This window comes from Bos indicus, chromosome 20 (assembly GCF_029378745.1).
Source record: "Bos indicus isolate NIAB-ARS_2022 breed Sahiwal x Tharparkar chromosome 20, NIAB-ARS_B.indTharparkar_mat_pri_1.0, whole genome shotgun sequence".
Classification (NCBI taxonomy): Eukaryota; Metazoa; Chordata; class Mammalia; order Artiodactyla; family Bovidae; genus Bos; species Bos indicus.
Window position 1 is genome coordinate 10,550,805 of NC_091779.1, and position 20,666 is coordinate 10,571,470.

The window sequence follows — 20,666 nt, forward strand, 5'->3', positions numbered from 1 at the left end:
CTTAAAGCAGAAGGGTCCATAGTGGGTCATAAGGAACATGTTAAATAAGTCTCACAGAAGGAAAAGATCACTGAAATGGCTTTCTATGTGCTTCTTAGAATCAAAAAAATCTCACTTATGATGTAGCTTGAATTCATGAGGATTGGAGAAAGTAGGTTTTCAATGGAAATATTTTATTACATGCAAAGAACGGATCGTTCCAAATGCTATTCTTACTTGTCACGTTACCCTCCACAGAGACCATCTATCTCAACATGAAATCTTGCAAATGCTTAAGAACTACGTATATATGTATATGTGTGTGTGTATAAAATTCAATCCTCATAGAATTACTGTGAGGTGGATTTTGTTGACTCTTTTTTACTGATGAAGTTCAGAAAAGTGTCTCATCCCAGGTTCCATGGCCGAGAAGTTATAGAGTTCCTTTTCACTTCCCCAGGCCCCTCTTAAGTCCCATTGGCTCTGATCATTTTGCTTCTACCATCTCTGCCCTTCCCCCAGGCTGAACCTAATCCCAGTTCAATCCCTGGTTGGGGAACTGAGATCCTGAAAGGTGCACAGCATGGTCAAAAAAATAAAGAGTTGATGATGTCTATCTTGCATAGATTGGTTGTGAAGGTTAAATCTGTTAATATCTTTCAGGAACACAATTGGCAAATACAATAAGTTCCCTACATATGGACGAGATTCCTTCCAAGAGCACATTCATAAGTCCAATTCATTTCTAAGTCCAACAAATTTAGCCTAGGTACCCAACTAACACAATTGGCTATATAGGGCTGTACTGTAATGGGCTTCCCTGATAGCTCAGTTGGTAAAGAATCTGCCTACAATGTAGGTGACCCTGATTCAATTCCTGGGTTGGGAAGATCCCCTGGAGAAGGAATATGCTACCCACTCTAATATTCTTGGGCTTCCCTTGTGGCTCAGCTGGTAAAGAATGCCTGCAATTCAGGAGACCTGGGTTTGATCCCTGGGATGGGAAGATCCCCTGGAGAAGGGAAAGGCTACCCACTCCAGCATGCTGGCCTAGAGAATTCCATGGACTGCATAGTCCATAAGGTTGCAAAGAGTTGGATATGACTGAGTGACTTTCCCTGTAATAGGTTTGTAATACTTTCACACAAATAATACATAAAAAACAAACACAAAAACTATACATTTTTAATCTTATAGTACCTTGGAAAGTATAGTAGTAGAGTACAGCAGCTGGCACACAGGGGCTGGCACTGAGTGAACAGGCAAGAAGAGTTACTGACTGCAGGAGGGAGAGGAAGTGGGAGATGGTGGAGCTGAAGGACTGTCAGCTTGGCAAGCTGTAATTTCACTCATGTTTGACATTAATGGCACAGTTTCTGGTTCCTTGTTGTAGCTTCTGCATCTTGAAAGTTCACAGCTTGAAGGCTTGAATGCAAGGGAATTACTAGAGTAGACACTTCATTCGTTTTAGTTTTCATATTTCTTGATTTTGGCTTTAGAAATACCGATCTTTGACTCAGCAGATTACCAGGAGTCTTTTAAACCTCGTCTATCCAATCAGACACCCACTCTCCTTCACGTTTCTGCTTGTGTGTGCCATGCTATGTCCTCACTCTGCATGGCCCCTGGTCCCAGACCCTCTGTGCTTTTGATGCTACTGATTTGGGAGTTTGCCCCTCTTCCTGCTATAGCCTTTCTTTCTTCCCTGTGTCTTCTAGGCTTATCTCCATGCCAGTTGTGCACATCTTGCTGCCATAGCCAGGTGCAGAATATAATACCTACTTTGCATACCTCAGGGATTATTGTGAGGATCAAAGGGGTGATTATGTGATGAAAGTGCTTTGAAAAGTAATATGGACTGCATTCATGTGGGCTGTGATGATGGTGATGATTATCAACCCTGGACTATCTTCAGATGACTAAAATTATCCACCCAGCCTGGCTCTTCTCAGTATGTTCTTATCTCTCCTGGTCTTCCCCGCACTGTTTGAGAAGTCTGATAGTTTAAGCAGTGGAAGAACTTGCTGGTGGATAGCAATGTTAAAGGTGAAGAATGCCTGGGTAATGAATTGCTTTCTTTAGGGTCCCGATGGGAAATCTGGTACCCTGGAAAGTGTTAATTTACCTCACTTGAGTGAATGCTTTAGACCCAGCCAGCTTTTCATTTGCCCAGGCAGCCCATCGTGATGATGACATTAAATAATCATTATCATTAGGTGGAACTCCTGTCACCTTGGGGATTTAGAAAGTGTTTCTCAAGTCACATACACAAAAGCAACTGAAATCAGCAGAATGTTCATCTAGAAGAAAGTCGTTGTGAAGACAACATTTGTTTGTAATTGTCAGTATTTGGCAAAGGCAGGAAATGAAAGAATGAAATGAACCACAGCTTTGGATCCCTTCCAGTGTTTTTTTTCCAACCCCAAATCATCAAGACTAGGGAGGGAAGCCTTCCTGTCGCGGACCGTAAGTTCTAGGGAGGCGGGTAGGAGCCTTCAACTCCCTTACCCCTTCTGTCCAGGAAGTCATTTCAAAGGGAGCTGCCTCCAGGGAAAAGCAAGAGCCCATTGGCCAATATTTATTTATAGTCTTATACCCTGTAAACTTGTCTTCTTTTTCAAAATTAAAAGCAAAAAAAGTATTTGGTTTTTGTTTGTTTGGACAACCTCCAGGCAGTTGTATCTGTTCTCTTTATTTCTGTGCTGGTTGCTCAACATCTTTGGTCTTGATGGAACTGGTTTTATTCCTAGGTCCTCCCTTATTATTAATGTTCTTATTATTGGTTAATTCTTCTGTGTTTGCAGTGTCCTTGACAATCTTTTTTTATTAGCTGGTCTTCACAACAATGCAGTGAGGTGGATCAGTCTTATTGAATATTTATCTAACAAGCTGTCCAACATTTTCTTTTGTTGGCTTTTGTTAGGATCTGTTACAACCATTTTGTCTTTCTGATAGTCGCCCTTCTGCAAGACACCTACTTCATGCTTTTTCTTGTGAGGCTCCACGAGCCAGGGGCTTCTGTCATCTGCTTTCAATCCGTGTTTGGTTTCTTCCTTCCTTGCCTGGCTTTTTCACCCTCCTCAAAATGATTGTTGCCTCTTCTATTCATGCAGATGGTGCTCAACTAATCTAAGGCAGGTGTGGGCAAAGGGTTTCCTTTTTGCTTTCTTGGCTTGGGGTACACCTCTGAGTGGCCACTGGCTGTCAGTTCTTTAGCACGTGATTTGTTACCACATAGTTGGTCACTGCTAATATTTTGTGGTTGTTGTTTGCTGTGGTTCTGTGTATATTGGCTCTATGGTGAACCAATGGACTGTCTGGCGAGGAAGAGAGATGTTTCCAGGATAGTTGGGAGTTGGTACTATAACAGGATATGACATCAATTCTTTCAACCAAGAAATGCCCAAGTCTTCCAAACCTGCCATCATTATGCTTCGTCCACCACCAGATCTTCCACTTCAATAGCTACCACCCTCAGTCTTGCACTTCCATCAAAAATATTTTGTTTCTGTCTATGCAATACACCTAGATGTGCCTGGTGTCTAGGAGCTTATAAATAAACAGAATTTCCCCAAGTACCAATTTAAATTTTGAATACTTAACTATGTCTGTTTTCTTTTACCTACCCCTAAACATTATGTTTCTCTATTGTACATATTGTGATTATTGCTAACTTTTCTTTCTCACCCACTAGACTCTAGATTTCTTAAGGGCAAAGACCACATTTTATTCTTCATCCACTAAGCCCTAAGCTAGGCACCAGGGAGATCTATCAGGTCAATAATAGTTCATTGACTGAATATTAAAATCATCTGATTAAATGAGAAAATGCTTTTATAAACCATAAAATGTTTTATGAATTAGTAAGGACTGTACAAATGCAGCTTTAAAAAAACTTATAATTACATTATTTTTCTATGCAACAATGAAGGATAGGTTTGAATCTTGTGAAGCTGGACAAAAAATACCCATTTTATAGAATAAGAATGATTGCTGTTTGACTGAATTTGCAAAAGATTAAAAGAGGAGCCATGTTATTCTGGTCGATGTCTGATTTGGCATTTGCTTGGTCGCCTGCAGCCATCGAGCAAACCCTGCAGTGGAGGAAGGATAACCTTGGGGTGTGTTTAAAATTCATTTAAAAACTTTTCTTCCATGTAGATGGATTTTAGAAAATGTTCTAAGCAACTGACATGGGTTCTGGGTATAGACAGTTCTGGGAAGCTATGTGTTATTCTATGTTATACCAGATTTAAACCAATGAAATAGAGCTTGCCAGAGTAATTCATTGTAGCTTGCGATTTGAAAGTGGCTCAGTGCTTCAGAACTCTTCTCCCCATGGAACTTATCTGAGGGGCTGTGAAGAAGGGAGCAAAGTAGTTTCCTCTTTTTTCTCTCCCCACCCACTGTCTTGTGGTGTACTTCTTCAAAACATTGGACCGATTATTTCTGCAGATCAAATGTTATGCTGCTGCTGCTGCTAAGTCGCTTCTGTTGTGTCTGACTCTGTGTGACCCTGTAGATGGCAGCCCACCAGGCTCCCCCATCCCTGGGATTCTCCAGGCAAGAACACTGGAGTGGGTTGCCATTTCCTTCTCCAATGCATGAAAGTGAAAAGTGAAAGTGAAGTCGCTCAGTTGTGTTTGACTCTTTGCGACCCCATGGACTGCAGCCCACCAGGCTCCTCCGTCCATGGGATTTTCCAGGCAAGAGTACTGGAGTGGGTTGCCATTGTCTTCTCTGGGTCAAACGTTATAATTAATGATTAAAAAATAAATTCTACTTACCAGTAGAATTACTTACTTGTGCCTACCAGTCAGGCACATTTCAGGTACTTAATAAATACGCAGTGAATAAATGAATAAATTTAACCTTATTCCAGCTGTCCAAAGAGCTTAACATCTGCATGGAAAAAAGCCCCACAAATGACTTTTCTGGCTTTTACCGAAGGGTCCCTGGGATCAGTCAGCAACAGGGGAAGAACTCTGAATTTGGGCCAAGTTCACTTACAAGAAGCCGCTTTTGATAAAAGCTCAGTTCTCTTATCAATATCCCTTCAACTCTTGCTGTAGCCCTGGCAATCTCCTTTTGAAAAGCAAATGCACTATAGGCAGAAGCTGAATCAGAAAGTCAGGATGCAAGTTTCAGTCCCAGTTGGGCAGCAAGACATCCCAAATCAACCCTTTGGTACATTTTGGTGGGATGGATATACAAAAGGTTGACAGCACTTTTGAGTCTATCTATGGAGCCAGAGGTTAAAAAAAGAATCAGTCTATTAGAATTTACTTATGATAAATGGAGTTTCCAAGAGGCTGCACTGTAAGATTCTGGCTTTTCATGAGTCCTACTCACTAGTGGCCAGTGTTAGAAACAGAACTTGTTGACTTTGGGATCTAGTAATTGTTTTAAATTAGTGTCTCAAGGACACAGAACTACTTTCCTTCTTTACTGCCTACTTTTCTGTCCCTCATTTTTATTATTGATTCTGGTTTCTCTCCTTCATGTGTGAATCTCTTTGTTTGGCAGGAACCAGCCATCAGAAGATTTTTTTTTTTGTCTACTGAATTCTTTAGGTGCTAAAGATTTAGCTAACTGGGAATTGAATGGAGGAAAGAGTCAAGCAGGGAAATTTGTGCATGAAATGGATTTTTTTGTTCCTCTGAGGATTTGTTGTAAGCAGATATAAAGTGTTTTTCTCCCTCAGAGTACCTCCAAGGGCTTTCATAAATCAATTAGTCACTGGCAGGGCAAGATAGAGGAGGGGGAGAATGAGCCATGTGGTGACAGCCAGAGACCCTGGCTGCTCTCTCTCTCTCAGGCATGCTGTCCTTGATCATTAGATAACCACAGTGACACTTCACCCCCTGGAGACTGTTTCCATTACAGTCAGAACATCAGAGCAAGGGGAAGGCTTTCAGGATCTCACTCTGCTCCACTAATAAACAAACACCCACAAGAAGAGATTGAGGAAGAGGGAGGCTGGCCATCCTTTTGAGACACAAACCCAAGAAAATGAAATGAAAAGAAATCAATCTTTTATTTGCTCACTTGGGCTCCAGAATACTTATGTGTTCTTTCAGCCTTTGACTCTTAATGTGGAATTCGGATGTTTCTTTCAGTTCAATAGACAAGACCAGCAAAGCACCACCAAGGAGTCTTCATTCTAAGAGGATAAGGCTCTTGACACAGTGCTTCTCAGCTTACAAAGTAGGTGCAGCGTATCTCCTGCCAGCTTCTCAGCAGGCAGAACCTACAGCATATGTCTTAGGGACCCATGAAGTACAGTGTGAGGATGGCTCTGAGGAACACCTAAAAATGTGTCCAGCGGAGCTGTCAGAACAATTCTCCATCAGTCACTCTGCAGGAACAAATGGAGCATCTGAAATGCACGTCATTTTAGGCACATGTTTTGAACTTGGAGTTCCTGGCTTGTGGATGTTAAGGCCACGGGGGAGGTAGGAGTCCGGATGGGAGAACAGGGTGACCATTGCAAAGGGTTCAAGAGAGTAAAGGTGAATTCCATAATTTATAAGATCTGGAGTCTTTCAGGCTACTCAGCAAGCAGAGGGATTGGAAAGAAAAAAAATGCTTCTTATATAAGAGCTGAGAGCTCTTATCTCATTCTTGGGAACAAGCTGGGGGGTAGGTGGCAACTATTTTGGTCTTCAGTTTCACAGTTGGCAGAGCTGAGATACGGGGAAGAGAGTTGGTCTGTCTGCCCACTGAGCCAGATGTGCATGCCAAGAGTCCCTATAAAATCCTCCATCAGTGTCGTTCCCAACCTCTGCCCCGAGTCCTCTGGCAGCCTCCTAGAGACAGAGAATGCACAGCATCACTGAGGTCACCCCACAGACTTGGAGGCAGAAGACCTGAGCTTGAATTCTGGCTCTTCTACTTACTAGCTCTGAGGTCAGGCAGGTTTCTCAATCCCTCTGCAGCAAATCTCTCAGTTTGCTTCTCTTTAAAATGAGGATGACAACAACACAGGGCACTGGGAGAATTAAAAGTGCTTGAACGCACTTAAGCCCCCTGTCTCATACAACTCAGCAAATGCTAAGTGGGTCTGAATTTAAAGAAGTAAAACAAGCCCAGATTTCCTTCTCTGACTTCTTTCGATCTCACGGATGAGCAGGCTCCGGCTTCACCAATGCTCATAGGTTTCCCCATGCCTGTGACTCTCAAAGTGTGCTTTCTGGACCATGAGCCTCAGAGGTGCAGACAGACCTGTGAGAAGTGCACATTCTCAGGCCCCATACTAAATCAGAAACCTTGGGGGGTGAGTGGAGGGCAGCAATCTATATTTTAAGAAGTCTTCAGGTGATTCGGATGCATACTCAAGTTTCAGAACCACTGCCCTGTATTAACTTCACAGTGCCAGGAATAAAACACTTGTGGGGCAACAGGCGCAATCGTTTCTGCAGTGTGCCTGACAGCTTGAGCTCAGGCATTTACTGGTTATGCCTCTATATCTCTTCTGTCCTTGGCCGTTTGTTGAGATGAGAATAGCAAAAGGAATTTGCTAATGGTGATCGTCCTTCTGGACTTTTACAACATTCTGCTTTTTGTTTTTGTTTTTTGGTACAGGGGATAGAATTGACAGTTTGGTGATGGGTCTGCATGAACATGGACCTAGAAGAAGAAATTGTCAAGGACAATCCCAAATCTCCACAGTCCTTGTATTGTTGGAGTGTGCAGACACAGAACACTCTGAAATAAAACACTCAGGGAAGTGTTGTGCTCCAACATATAAACTCTGCAGGAAGATGCTCAAATTTATTAGATATTCAGAAGGAATCTGAGAGTGTTGACAAGTTTTGGAATGACTTTGAAAGTACTTTGAAACTTGAATCTGTGAAGTAAAGCTTGGATATTTTAGAGTTGTGGAGAAGATGAACCTTTCTCTTCATCTCTCCCATAGAGGGTAGGAGGCTCTGTCACTTGAGTGACTCCTCATTTATTCTGTGTAACTTCTTTTATGTATTTATTAAAATTTTCTGGACTTTTTTTCCGGTTGAAGTATAGTTGACTTACCAGATTCTTCTTTTTCCTAATAGGTTATTGCGAAATATCAAGCCTAGTTCCTTCATAGTGACTTCCCAAGAGCTTCATACCGAGAATGGCTGCTGTGGCCTTCTCCCTTCATGCCCCGCTCCTACTCCTTCTCCATCACTTTTACTCCTTTCTAGAAAAGGTTAGAAACCCCCCTTACCTTTTAGGGGGATGGCCTTGGTTGAGTTCCCTTAGCAGCACCTGAAAGCATAAAATATCTAAATCCTAAGACCTCTTGGCATACTGCAGTGCAACATTTTCATTTTACAGATGACAAAATTGAAGTCCAAAGATGGAAATGCCTGGCTCCAACTTCAAGATTCTTTAAACTACTCCCTAATGGAAGTGTCTCCACACAGTCTGAGAGTTTAGTAATCATGGGGCGTGGCAGGGAGAAGGGGAGTCATCAAATAGGAAGCTCTGTCTCCACCCCTAGTTTTTCAAATATCATACCTGTTAAAAAGGTCAATCTATACACGGGTCATACCATAATTTTCCACCTTCGTTTGTATAAATGAGGAACATGATGTTTGGCCCACTTTTAATTGTGGTCACTGGGGAATGGGTGAAGTCAAAACCAAACAAACCCCACAAAATCTCTAATTTATCTTTTTGGTGGAAGAACTCATCATTGGCAAGCCCTTAGCTTTTAATTGCTGCCAAAGTCACGCTCTTCACTTCCATGGGGGAAGAGTGGGTGGGACCCCGTCCTTCACATCATATTTATAGGTTTTGCTCATAACACTTGAGTTTCCAGGCCCTATCACTATTTTCTCCCTCTGAAGTAGCTTTAAAATAGGAACAAAGTACTTCTCTTCCCCTTCAGCACTAGGAATATCAGGTGTTTACTTAATATCCCTTAAATTTTGCTTGGCGTGCTTCATGCTGACATTCTGAAGTGCCCAGGCAATAATAAGTCAGGTGATTTCTTAGATGTTGAGGGAACAGTGCATACAGCCAAATGCATAATTTTTCAGGATAATGGATGAAAACCTTGGCCTGGGTTCCTCCTAACCAGACAGATCATCAAAATAAAAAAGGAGTGTGTGTGTGTGTGTGTGTGTGTGTGTGTGTGTTTCACTTTTATTGTCTTTCTGACACTGTGGTGAGGATACAATTGAATGTTCACTATACGCTAACATAATGATAGTATGGACACTTACTTACTGATCACTTACTAGGTACCAGGATTTGCATGCACTTGTGTCTATAGATCTCATGTATTTCTCACCACTCTTGGTAGAAGAAATTTTATCCATACTTTGCAGACTCAGTGAAGTAGTTTGTCACAGTTTCTGTGGGGAGTACGTAGGAGAGCCAGGCTTCAAACCCAGGCTGCTGCTGCTGCTGGTGCTAAGTCACTTCAGTCGTGTCTGACTCTGTGCAACCCCATAGATGGCAGCCCACCAGGCTCCCCCATCCCTGGGATTCTCCAGGCAAGAACACTGGAGTGGGTTGCCATTTCCTTCTCCAATGCATGAAAGTGAAAAGTGAAAGTAAAGCCACTCAGTCGTGTCTGACTCCCAGCAACCCCATGGGCTGCAGCCTACCAGGCTCCTCCATCCATGAGATTTTCCAGACAAGAGTACTGGAGTGGGTTGCCATTGCCTTCTCCAAACCCAGGATACCTGGCTTAACACTGCTTCACTTGCTTTTAGAAAGTCTAATCTTTGCTTTTTGTTCTCGCTTGCTGGTGGGTGTAGAGTGTTGCCACAAGGCAGTGAAGTGAAGTCACTCAGTCATGTCCGACTCTTAGCGACCCCATGAACTGCAGCCCACCAGGCTCCTCCGTCCATGGGATTTTCCAGGCAAGAGTACTGGAGTGGGGTGCCATCGCCTTCTCCACAAGGCAAGGTAGGACCTAATCCTTGTGTAAATGACAAAGTGTGGGTCAGTTAGGTGAGGAAAAATCTTGGGTCAAATGTCTTTCTGGAAGAACCTAAATCTGAACGATCAGAGCTGAGGGGATTAAGCATCTGTGGGAAAGAAAATGGAAGGGAGACTTAGGAAGGGACTGTTGAAAGGGTGGATAAGATCAGGAGGTGCTTGGGGTCAGTCTCTATGAACAGGGTGTGGGAGAATTATTTAATCTTGAGCTACGTTGGGCTTTAGAATGAATGACCCCTCCTCTCTGTGCTGTACCCCGCTTCCCCCGTTCTCCTGCAGCAAGAACAGCCATCTTCAGTGTACCTGGAAAGTGGTAATGCCTGGCTTTTAACCCCTTTCAGGGGTTTCTTATTACACCTAAATATAATCTGAAGTCTTCCCCTTTGTCTGCAAGGCTGTAGCAGTTACTGTTGCTGCCCTGCCCTTACCTCCTTGGGACTCATTGTATCTTTGAACTGGGGCAGTTTTCTTCTGCAATCACTTGCAACTCTGTTTGAGGTTTTGTTTTGGACTGCAGTTGGCTGGGCAGAATGCTCCTGGGAGTTAATGCCCTAGGTCTCAACCGGTGATGGACAAGAGTTGGTGCATAAATACCCCGACTCTCCTGGTCCTCAGCTGGTGGAACTCTGAGGTGTGCTCTGCAGGCTTTGGAGGATCTCTGCCCCGATTCCTCACTAGCCCCACCCTCAAGCCCCAGGACCGAGCCTGGTTGCCCACAGCAGTAAACTGCTCCCTCAGACACCCTATTCTTCCTCTCTTCCCTTTCTGTCTCCCTTTCCTGCTCCCTGAGCGTGATTCCTACACTAAACAACTTGCATTCAGATCCTTGCTATGGCCTGATTCAGGAGGACCCAGCATGAGCCAAAGATCTTGTTTGCTCTGGTCTCTGCCCACCTCTCCCTCTGGAGCCACTGGAACTTACAAGCTGTTCTCAGACCCCATGGCTCTTCTTTACGTTTCCTAAACATTCTGGGCTTCTTTGCATGTGCTGTCCTATAGGTCCCAGGCCTGATTCCTCATTGCTTAGGCTTCAGCTTCGATATCACCTCCTCAAGAGACCTTCCCTCACATCCTAGAAAAGAGCTGGGCGTCCAGGCTCTCCCAGATGTGGCCCCAAACGCTGTGAGATGCTGCACAGTGCAGTGATGGAGGTGATGGCTGTGCCCGCCCCCAGTCATTGCCTGTCCTTGGTTTCCTGGCTTCTCCACACCCCTAGCCTAAGGTGTGTTAGGCTTGGCTCACTCACTGTGTGGTGTGGACTTCTTAGTGTGCCCAGGCTTATCTGAGGCACCGGGTTAAGAGGCTTGAAACAGGAGGAGGAAAGGGTGACTCCCTGGCTGGTGGGAGAGACTGTGGGGGCTGGATATTCAGAAGACCTGACAGGCTTCAGAAAAACTTGAATGATGGATATATATCTGAAATGTTTTCAGTATCTCCTGATTCCTGTTCATCAATAACTGTCCTTTACATCCTACATTGATTTCTCTCACAAAATCTTTCTAAGGGGGCAATTCTTTCCTTTTTTGTTGAAGTTGACTTTGCTCCTATCATTCAGATGAGAGAGACGAATAGGAAATTATAGACCCTCTTGTATCTGGGCTTGACATTCGCTTAGCAGATAGGCTGGTACCCAAAGGTACATTTTTATTAAACTTTGCTTTTCCTTTCAAAGGAGCCCAGAACATTCCTTTGAGTGCATTAAGAAGAGGCCACTCTGGGCATAGGGGGAGGGGGAGACTGCACCCTCTGTGCACACACAAGGCGGGGATGGCAGCCTCTGCTCTTCACGTCTGGGACCTACGTTGTACAGCACAGGGGGAAACCTGAGTCCAGAGATGGGGGTCTGGGGGCCCCACAACCAACAGCTCTAGCTTCCAGAAATGTGCCTTTACACCTAATGCCATTCCTGGGTGATCGCAGTTTGCCATCTCCTTCTCTTGAGTTTGATTGGATCATGACGTATCAGCGCTAGGAGCTCTAGAGAGCAGGAGTGCCAGTCTCTCCTTTCACCCAGGAGGAGACTAAGGCTTACGGCCATTTAAAGACTGAGTCAAAGCTGCACTGCTGATCTGTGGCACGTTTGAGATGAAAATGGCCTGAATGTCATGGGAAAATTCTTTAAAGCCAGTAGCTATCTAAAAGGTTCTTGTACTTCTCGGGAAATTCACCAAAGGGTCTATGAGCAATGAAGATATATAGTGACCACTGGCCTTGTAGGAAGGTCCCTTTGCACTCTGGAGTCTCAAAATGAAAAATTTGGCCACTGAGTAGTTCTCTCTTTGCAAATGTTTGCAGGATTGTGGTGTTTGCTTTGAAACAGAATGCAGATGTGAAGTACAAAATTGATGTCGACCCTCAGATCTTATTTTATTTTTTCAACTCTTATTTTAGGTTAACACTGTTGAAGTCTTTAGCTCACTGTCATTTGAGCAGTTTTTTTTTTTTTTTTTGTTAGGGCCTGAAATAACTCAGTAACTAAAAATTTTCGCTAACAAAATAGGAAAGAAAAATGTTTTGTCTGTTGGAATAAATTAATCCTCACAGAGTTATGGTGAAATGAGCTTCTGTTTGGGTCTATAGGATTATTATTAAGTAATGAAGAATGAATTCACTTCTTTCAGGCTTGTGTGAAATTGGGAATAAAATCCCTTCAACATCAGCACCTCCTTCCACCCAGCCTGTACTGGACACTCCCAAAACATGGTCACTGCTATTCATTTAGTTAATCGTCAAATATGCATCAAACACATATTTTGTTATTCACTGGGTGATTATGTTCTATCATTCCAAGGAAAAGAGACTTTAAGAGCTTATATGCACAAACCACTTGCCTATAGAAATAAAATAAAAAGAATAGCACATCTCAATTGAATATGAAAATAACTCTTCATAGAAGATGTCGGATTTATGTTTATTGCATCGTTTCTATAATGGGACTGATAGTTTGTGCTGAATAATTCATGCTATTTTGCCCAAGCCCCTTGAAAGCACTGGCATATCTCCGAGGGACAGCTGGCTAAAATTAAAGCATAGACTCTTGTCTTAGACTTGAATATTGCCAGGTAGCCTCCTGGTATTTTTTTTGTAGTTGCATTTGAGAGGGCTGGCCGTGAAATTAAGCAGACCTGAGTTCAAATCCTGGCTTTACCCTTGGACTTAGGCAAGGAATCTAGTCTTTTTCAGTCTCAATTCCTCATATATAAAATGAAGCTAAAAATTCATTGTCATTGGGATTCATACATGTAGTGTTATAGGAACCAAAATTTCATTTTTTAAATGAAAGCTCCTTTCCAAGGAGGGTGAGTCTGGTTAAAGGGAAGCCCCTTGTTTTGCTCGTGCCTTGGGTTGTCAAAGTCTAGGAACTGGAATTGGGGGAGAGGTGAAAGAAGGATTTGTTTTCAAAAGAGGAGGAAGAATGGGGCGAGGAGAGAAGAAAGGCAAGAGGTGAGAGGAGATAAGAGGAAGGAGGGAGGCAGGAAGGCCATGAGGCTGGTGAAGTGGCAAGGGGGCGCTGGCACAGAGGGTGGAGGGCTAGAGGGTGTGTTAAGAACCAGGATGCTCCCTGATTTATTAAGCTGGAGTGTGTGTGAAGCTGTGAAAGTCTCCATTTTCCATGTCCTCAGCTGGTCTACTTGCCTTCCACTGCTCCTGGCTCACTTTTTGATAACGTTGGCTATATTCACTAGTGTTTCATGGAAGTTAGGATGTGGGTATATTGTGCAAGTGGAGGGGGTCTGGACCAATGAGATGATATGGATGCCCAGGAGACAGATGAGAACGGGAGCCCTTGGGAACTTGTAGAAAGCTGGTGAGAACTTTGGATTTTCATAGGTCTTCAGATCAGATCAGTCGCTCAGTCGCGTCCGACTCTGCGACCCCATGAATCGCAGCACGCCAGGCCTCCCTGTCCATCACCGACTCCCGGAGTTCACTGAGACTCACGTCCATCGAGTCAGTGATGCCATCCAGCCATCTCACCCTCTGTCATCCCCTTTTCCTCTCGCCCCCAATCCCTCCCAGCATCAGAGTCTTTTCCAATGAGTCAAGTCTTCGCATGAGGTGGCCAAAGTACTGGAGTTTCAGCTTTAGCATCATTCCTTCCAAAGCAATCCCAGGGCTGATCTCCTTCAGAACAGACTGGTTGGATCTCCTTGCAGTCCAAGGGACTCTCAAGAGTCTTCTCCAACACCATAAATCAAAAGCATCAATTCTTCGGCACTCAGCCTTCTTCACAGTCCAACTCTCACATCCATACATGACCACAGGAAAAACCATAGCCTTGACTAGATGGACCTTTGTTGGCAAAGTAATATCTCTGCTTTTGAATATGCTATCTAGGTTGGTCATAACTTTCCTTCCAAGGAGTAAGCGTCTTTTAATTTCATGGCTGCAGTCACCATCTGTAGTGATTTTGGAGCCCAGAAAAATAAAGTCTGATACTGTTTCCACTGTTTCCCCATCTATTTCCCATAAAGTGATGGGACCGGATGCCATGATCTTCGTTTTCTGAATGTTGAGCTTTAAGCCAACTTTTTCACTCTCCACTTTCACTTTCATCAAGAGGCTTTTTAGTTCCTCTTCACTTTCTGCCATAAGGGTGGTGTCATCTGCATATCTGAGGTTATTGATATTTCTCCCGGCAATCTTGATTCCAGCTTGTGTTTCTTCCAGTCCAGCGTTTCTCATGATGTACTCTGCATATAAGTTAAATAAGCAGGGTGACAATATACAGCCTTGACGTACTCCTTTTCCTATTTGGAACCAGGCTGTTGTTCCATGTCCAGTTCTAACTGTTGCTTCCTGACCTGCATACAAATTTCTCAAGAGGCAGGTCAGGTGATCTGGTATTCCCATCTCTTTCAGAATTTTCCACAGTTTATTGTGATCCACACAGTCAAAGGCTTTGGCATACTCAATAAAGCAGAAATAGATGTTTTTCTGGAACTCTCTTGCTTTTTCCATGATCCAGCGGATATTGGCAATTTGATCTCTGGTACCTCTGCCTTTTCTAAAACCAGCTTGAACATCAGGAAGTTCATGGTTCACATATTGCTGAAGCCTGGCTTGGAGAATTTTGAGCATTACTTTACTAGCATGTGAGATGAGTGCAATTGTGTGGTAGTTTGAGCATTCTTTGGCATTGCCTTTCTTTGGGATTGGAATGAAAACTGACCTTTTCCAGTCCTGTGGCCACTGCTGAGTTTTCCAAATTTGCTGGCATATTGAGTGCAGCACTTTCACAGCATCATCTTTCAAGATTTGGAATAGCTCAACTGGAATTCCATCACCTCCACTAGCTTTGTTCCTAGTGATGCTTTCTAAGGCCCACTTGACTTCACATTCCAGGATGTCTAGCTCTAGTTCAGTGATCACACCATCGTCATAGGTCTTATTGGTAGACAATATTTATTAAACTTTTACTCTGTACCCAAGGCTGATATGTGAACATGGTGATGCATTATCTCCTTCCTTTCACTCAACAAATATTTATTGAGGGGCTAGTTGAGTCCTCCCAACAAATCAAGTAAGTTCTTGCTGTTCAGTTGCTCAGTCGTGTCTGACTCTTTGTGACCCCATGGACTGCAGCATGCCAGGCTTCCCTGTCCCACAGCTTGTTTAAACTCATGTCCTTTGAGTTGGTGATGCCATCCAACCTCTGTCCTCCCCTTCTTATTCTGCCTTTGATCTTTCCCAGCATCAGGGTCTTTTCTAATGAAGTGGCTCTAAGCATTAGGTGGCCAAAGTATTGCAACTTCAGCTTCAGCATCAGTCCTTCCAATGAACATTCAGGACTGATTTCCTGTAGGATTGACTGGTTGGATTTCCTTGCTTTCCACGGGACTCTCAAGAGTCTTCTCCAACACCACAGTTCAAAAGCATCTGTTCTTCGGTGCTGAGCTTTCTCTAGGGTCCAACTCTCACATCCATACATGACTACTGGAAAACTATAGCTTTGATTAGATGGACCTTTGTCAGCATAGTAATGTCTCTGCTTTTTAATATGCTGTCTAGGTTAGTCATAGCTTTTCTTCCAAGGAGCAAACGTCTTTCAATTTCATGGCTTCAGTCACCATTTGAAGTGATTTTGGAGCCCAAGAAAATAAAATCTGTCTCTATATTCATTATTTCCCCATCTATTTGTCATGAAGTGATGGGACTGGATGCCATGATCTTAGTTTGCTGAATGTTGAATTATAATCAGCTTTTTCACTCTCCTCTTTCACTTTCATCAAGAAGTTCTTTAATTCTTCTCTTTCTGCCATAAGGGTGGTGTCATCTGCATATTTGAGGTTATTGATATTTCTCCCAGCATTCTTGATTCCAGCTGTGCTTCATCCAGCCTGGCATTTCACATGATGTACTCTGCATATAAGTTAAATAAACAGGTGACAATATACATAAGAAAAGACGTACTACTTTCCCAATCTGGAAACAGTCTGTTGTTCCATGTCTGGTTCTAACTGTTGCTTCTTGACCTGCATAAAGGTTTCACAAGAGACAACTAAGGTAGGCTGGTATTCCCATTTCTTTAAGAATTTTCCACAGTTTATTGTGATCCACACAGTCAAAGACTTTGACGTAGTCAAAGAAGCAAAAGTAGATGTTTTTCTGGAGTTCTTTTGCTTTTTCTATGATCCAGCAGATGTTGGCAATTTGATCTCTGGTTCCTCTGCCTTTTCTAAATCCAGCTTGAACATCTAGAAGATCTCGGTTCATGTACTATTGAAGCCTAGCTTAGAGAATTTTGAGCATTACTTTGCTAGCATATGAAATGAGTGCAATTATACAGTAGTTTGAACATTCTGTGGCATTGCCCTTCTTTGAGATTGATATGAAAACTGACCTTTTCCAGTCCTGTGGCCACTGCTGAGTTTTCCAAATGTACTGGCATATTGAGTGAAGCACTTGGATCTATTGAGTGAACCATTGGATCTACTGGCTTTCCAGCTTGGCAAATGCAGAGCTTGGGACATCTCAGCCTCCACAGTTGTGTGAGCCAAGTCCTTATAGTAAAAAATTTCTTTCTCTCTGCTCCCTGGAGAACCCTGACTAATACATTGTGGGAAGGTTAAGCAAAGATGTAGTCTCAGTGGACATCAGCCTCAGCAGGATCCCATGGGGAGCTCTGGAGCATAATTATACCACAGAGTTGGCCCCACCTTGAGGTCAGGGGCTAGCCTTTATATTCCCATTAGTCAGTTCATGAGCTCTGCTCCTAGAGTGGTGTGAAGACACTGAAGCAGCTCCTGGGAGAAGGAGACAGCTGTGAGATTTCTGCTGACAGTCACAGAAATGGGGAAATGGGAGCATCCCCTGCAGTATGCAAATAATATTAATAGCAGCCATTACTATTCTCAAATTTTGATTTATTTCCCACTCAATAATATATTAGCTATAAAGGAAACAAGCCAAAATAGAAAAAATTGTTGACAGTCTCATACTCCAAAATTAATAAATTGCTTTTTCTCCAATTCATGTGTGATCTTTTTTTAAACCTAGGTATAATAATAGTATAAAGTCTTAAAGTCATTGAAAATATAAAGGTAATAATGCTAATTTTGAAAAGTTCTAACAGCATAGAAGGATATAGAATGGACTTTAGTTTTCCTTCACCTTCATGTTCTTCTCCTCCCCATACTGAACCCCTATCCACATTAAGTGTGTAACCTTTCAGACCTTTGACTCCATGCACACACTCTGTATAGACTCATGTATGCACACATACACACATACTCCAGCTGGATTTAATGGGGTATTATTTCATATGTTGTTCTATGGCTTGTACTTTCTACCTAACAAATATCTTGGAGACCTTCTCATGTCAGTGCATTTAGGTCTTCCTTTTTCTTTTTCACGGGGCTGCATAATTTTGCTAGCATGTATGTATCATCATGTATTTAACTATTGGTAGCATTTAGATTTCCCATTGTTTCTTTTACAAACCAGGTAGTAAAGAACTGGATAACATTTTGTGTTCTGTTTTTTCTTTCCCTGGTAGCTCAGCTGGTAAAGAATCTGCCTGCAATGCAGGAGACACCATTGGATTCCTGGGTCAGGAAGATTCCCTGAGGAAGGGATAGACTACCCAGTATTGTTGGGGTTCCCTGGTGGCTCAGATGATAAAGAATCTGCCTGCAATGTGGGAGACCTGGGGTCTGTCCCTGGGTTGGGAAGATCCCCTGGAGGAGGGCATGGCAACTGACTTCAGTATTCTTGCCTGGAGAATCCCCATGGACAGAGGAGCCTGGCGGGCTGCAGTCCATGGGGTTGCAAAGAGTCGGACATGACTGAGCGACTAATCATTGCAACAATGTTGTTATACAGTCATAATTATTTTTAAATTACACCATACTGTTCTATTAAGTTGATATATCATCATTTATCTAATTATCTCCCTATTGCTGGTTGCATAGGCAACATATGTTTATATATATATAAACATATATATATATGTGCGTGTGTGTGTTTGCCCTGTCTCCTTTTTAAAAATATGTTCTTATTTATGGCTGCTCTGGGTCTTTGTTGCTGTTGTCAGGCTTTCTCTAGTTGTAGTGCTGCTGCTGCTGCTAAGTCGCTTCATTCGTGTCTGACTCTGTGCGACCCCATAGACGGCAGCCCACCATGCTCCCCTGTCCCTGGGATTCTCAAGGCAAGAACACTGGAGTGGGGTGCCAGCTGTAGTAAGTGGGGGCTATTCTTTGGGGCACAGGCTCTAGGCATGTGGGCTTCAGCAGCGGTGGCAGATGGACTCAGTAGTTGTGCCTCATGGGCCCTAGAGTGCAGGTTCAGAAGCTGTGGTGCTCAGGTTAGTTGATCCCCAGCATGTGGGATCTTCTAGCACCAGGGATGAAACCTGTGTCCCCTGCATTGGCAGGCAGAGTCTTTACCACTGAGCCCCTAGGAAAACCCTTGAATTATTTTCTTATTCTCAGAAGTATGACTAGTAGGTCAACTCCACTGAGATTGATTTCCTTTGTATTATGCTAAGCAATCTACTAGACAGCCTCAGCGTGAATGTCGTAGAGGTGCATCCATTGTGTTGATTGTTATATTGTATTAATAGTAAACACAGTAACTCTGCTATGAGAGACAATGCATCCTCAGGAAATGGGTCCTAAAGCCAGTGACAAAACCTGTGCTGAATGACCGTAAAGCTGCATTGGCATTTGCTGTTCACACATGCATGTTTGTGTGGATGGAAACTAAGAAGCAAATAAGTAAAGGTGGAGAGATCTGAAGTGCTGGCATTTCTCTGGACTTCCCTGGTGGCTCACTGGCAAAGAACCTGCCTGCCAATGCAGGAGACATGAGCTCGATCCCTAGGTTGGGAAGATTCCCTGGAGAAGGAAATGGCAACCCACTCCAGTATTCTTGAATTTCTCAAGCAGAATCAATGTGTGGTGCGGCAACAACACACATAATGAAAATTAGCAACTGTATGTATAAAGAACAGTGATTCATAGTCATCCATAGAGTAGCTTCGGCTATATGCATTCTGGGGGGATAATAATATTGAAATCAATATTATTATAGCTACAATCAATATTATTAATATTAATGTTGCTGTGTTCAGTCACTCAGTCACGTCTGACTCTTTGTGACCCAAAGGACTGCAGCACACCAGGCTTCCCTGTTCTTCACTATTTCCTGGAATTTGCTCAAACTCATGTCCATTGAGTCGATGATGCCGTCCAACCATCACATCCTCTGTCACCCCTTCTGCTCCTGCCCTCAATCTTTTGTAGCATCAGAGTCTTTTCCAATGAGTCTTTACCTGATGCTCTTTGCATCAGGTAGCCAACCTATTTGGAGAAGGAAATGGCAACCCACCCCAGTATTCTTGCCTCAAGAATCCCATAGAGAGAGGAGCCTGGCCTGGCAGGCTACAGGCCAAAGTATAGGTGCTTCAGCTTTAGCATCAGTCCTTCGAATGAATATTCAGGGTTGATTTCCTGTAGGATTGACTGGCTTGATGTCCTTGCTGTCCAAGGGACTCTCAAGAGTCTTCTCCAGCACCACAGTTTGAAAGCACCAATTCTTCGGTGCTCAGCCTTCTTTATGGTCTAACTCTCCCATCTGTACATGACTACTGAAAAAACCATAGCAAAAAGCGTATGGACATTTGTTAGTAAAGTGATGTCTCTGCTTTTTAATACTCTGTCTAGGTTTGTCATTGGTTTTCTTCCAAGGAGCAAGTGTCTTTTAATTTCACGGCTACAGTCACTATCTGCAGTGAGTTTGGAGACCAAGAAAATAAAGTCTGCCACTGTTTCCCCTATTTTCCCTTCTATTTGCTGTGAAGTGATGGGACCAGATGTGATGATCTTAGTCTTCTGAATGTTGAGTTTTAAGCCAGCTTTTTCATTCTCCTCTTTCACTTTCATCAAGAGGTTCTTTAGTTCCTCTTTGCCTCCTGCCATAAGGGTGGTGTCATCTGCATATCTACGGTTATTGATATTTCTCCCGGCAATATTGATTCCACCTTGTGCTTTATCCAGCCTGGAATTCTGCATGATGTATTCTGCGTGTAAGTTAAATAAGCAGGGTGACAATATATAGCCTTGGCATACCCCTTTCCCAATTTGGAACTAGTCTGTTGTTCCATGTCTGGTTTTTGTTGCTTCTTGTCCTGCATACGGGTTTCACAAGAGGCAGGTAAAGTGATCCGGTATCCCATCTCTTTAAGAATTCTCCACAGTTTGTTGTGATCCACACAGTTAAAGGCTTTACCGTAGTCAATGAAGCAAAAG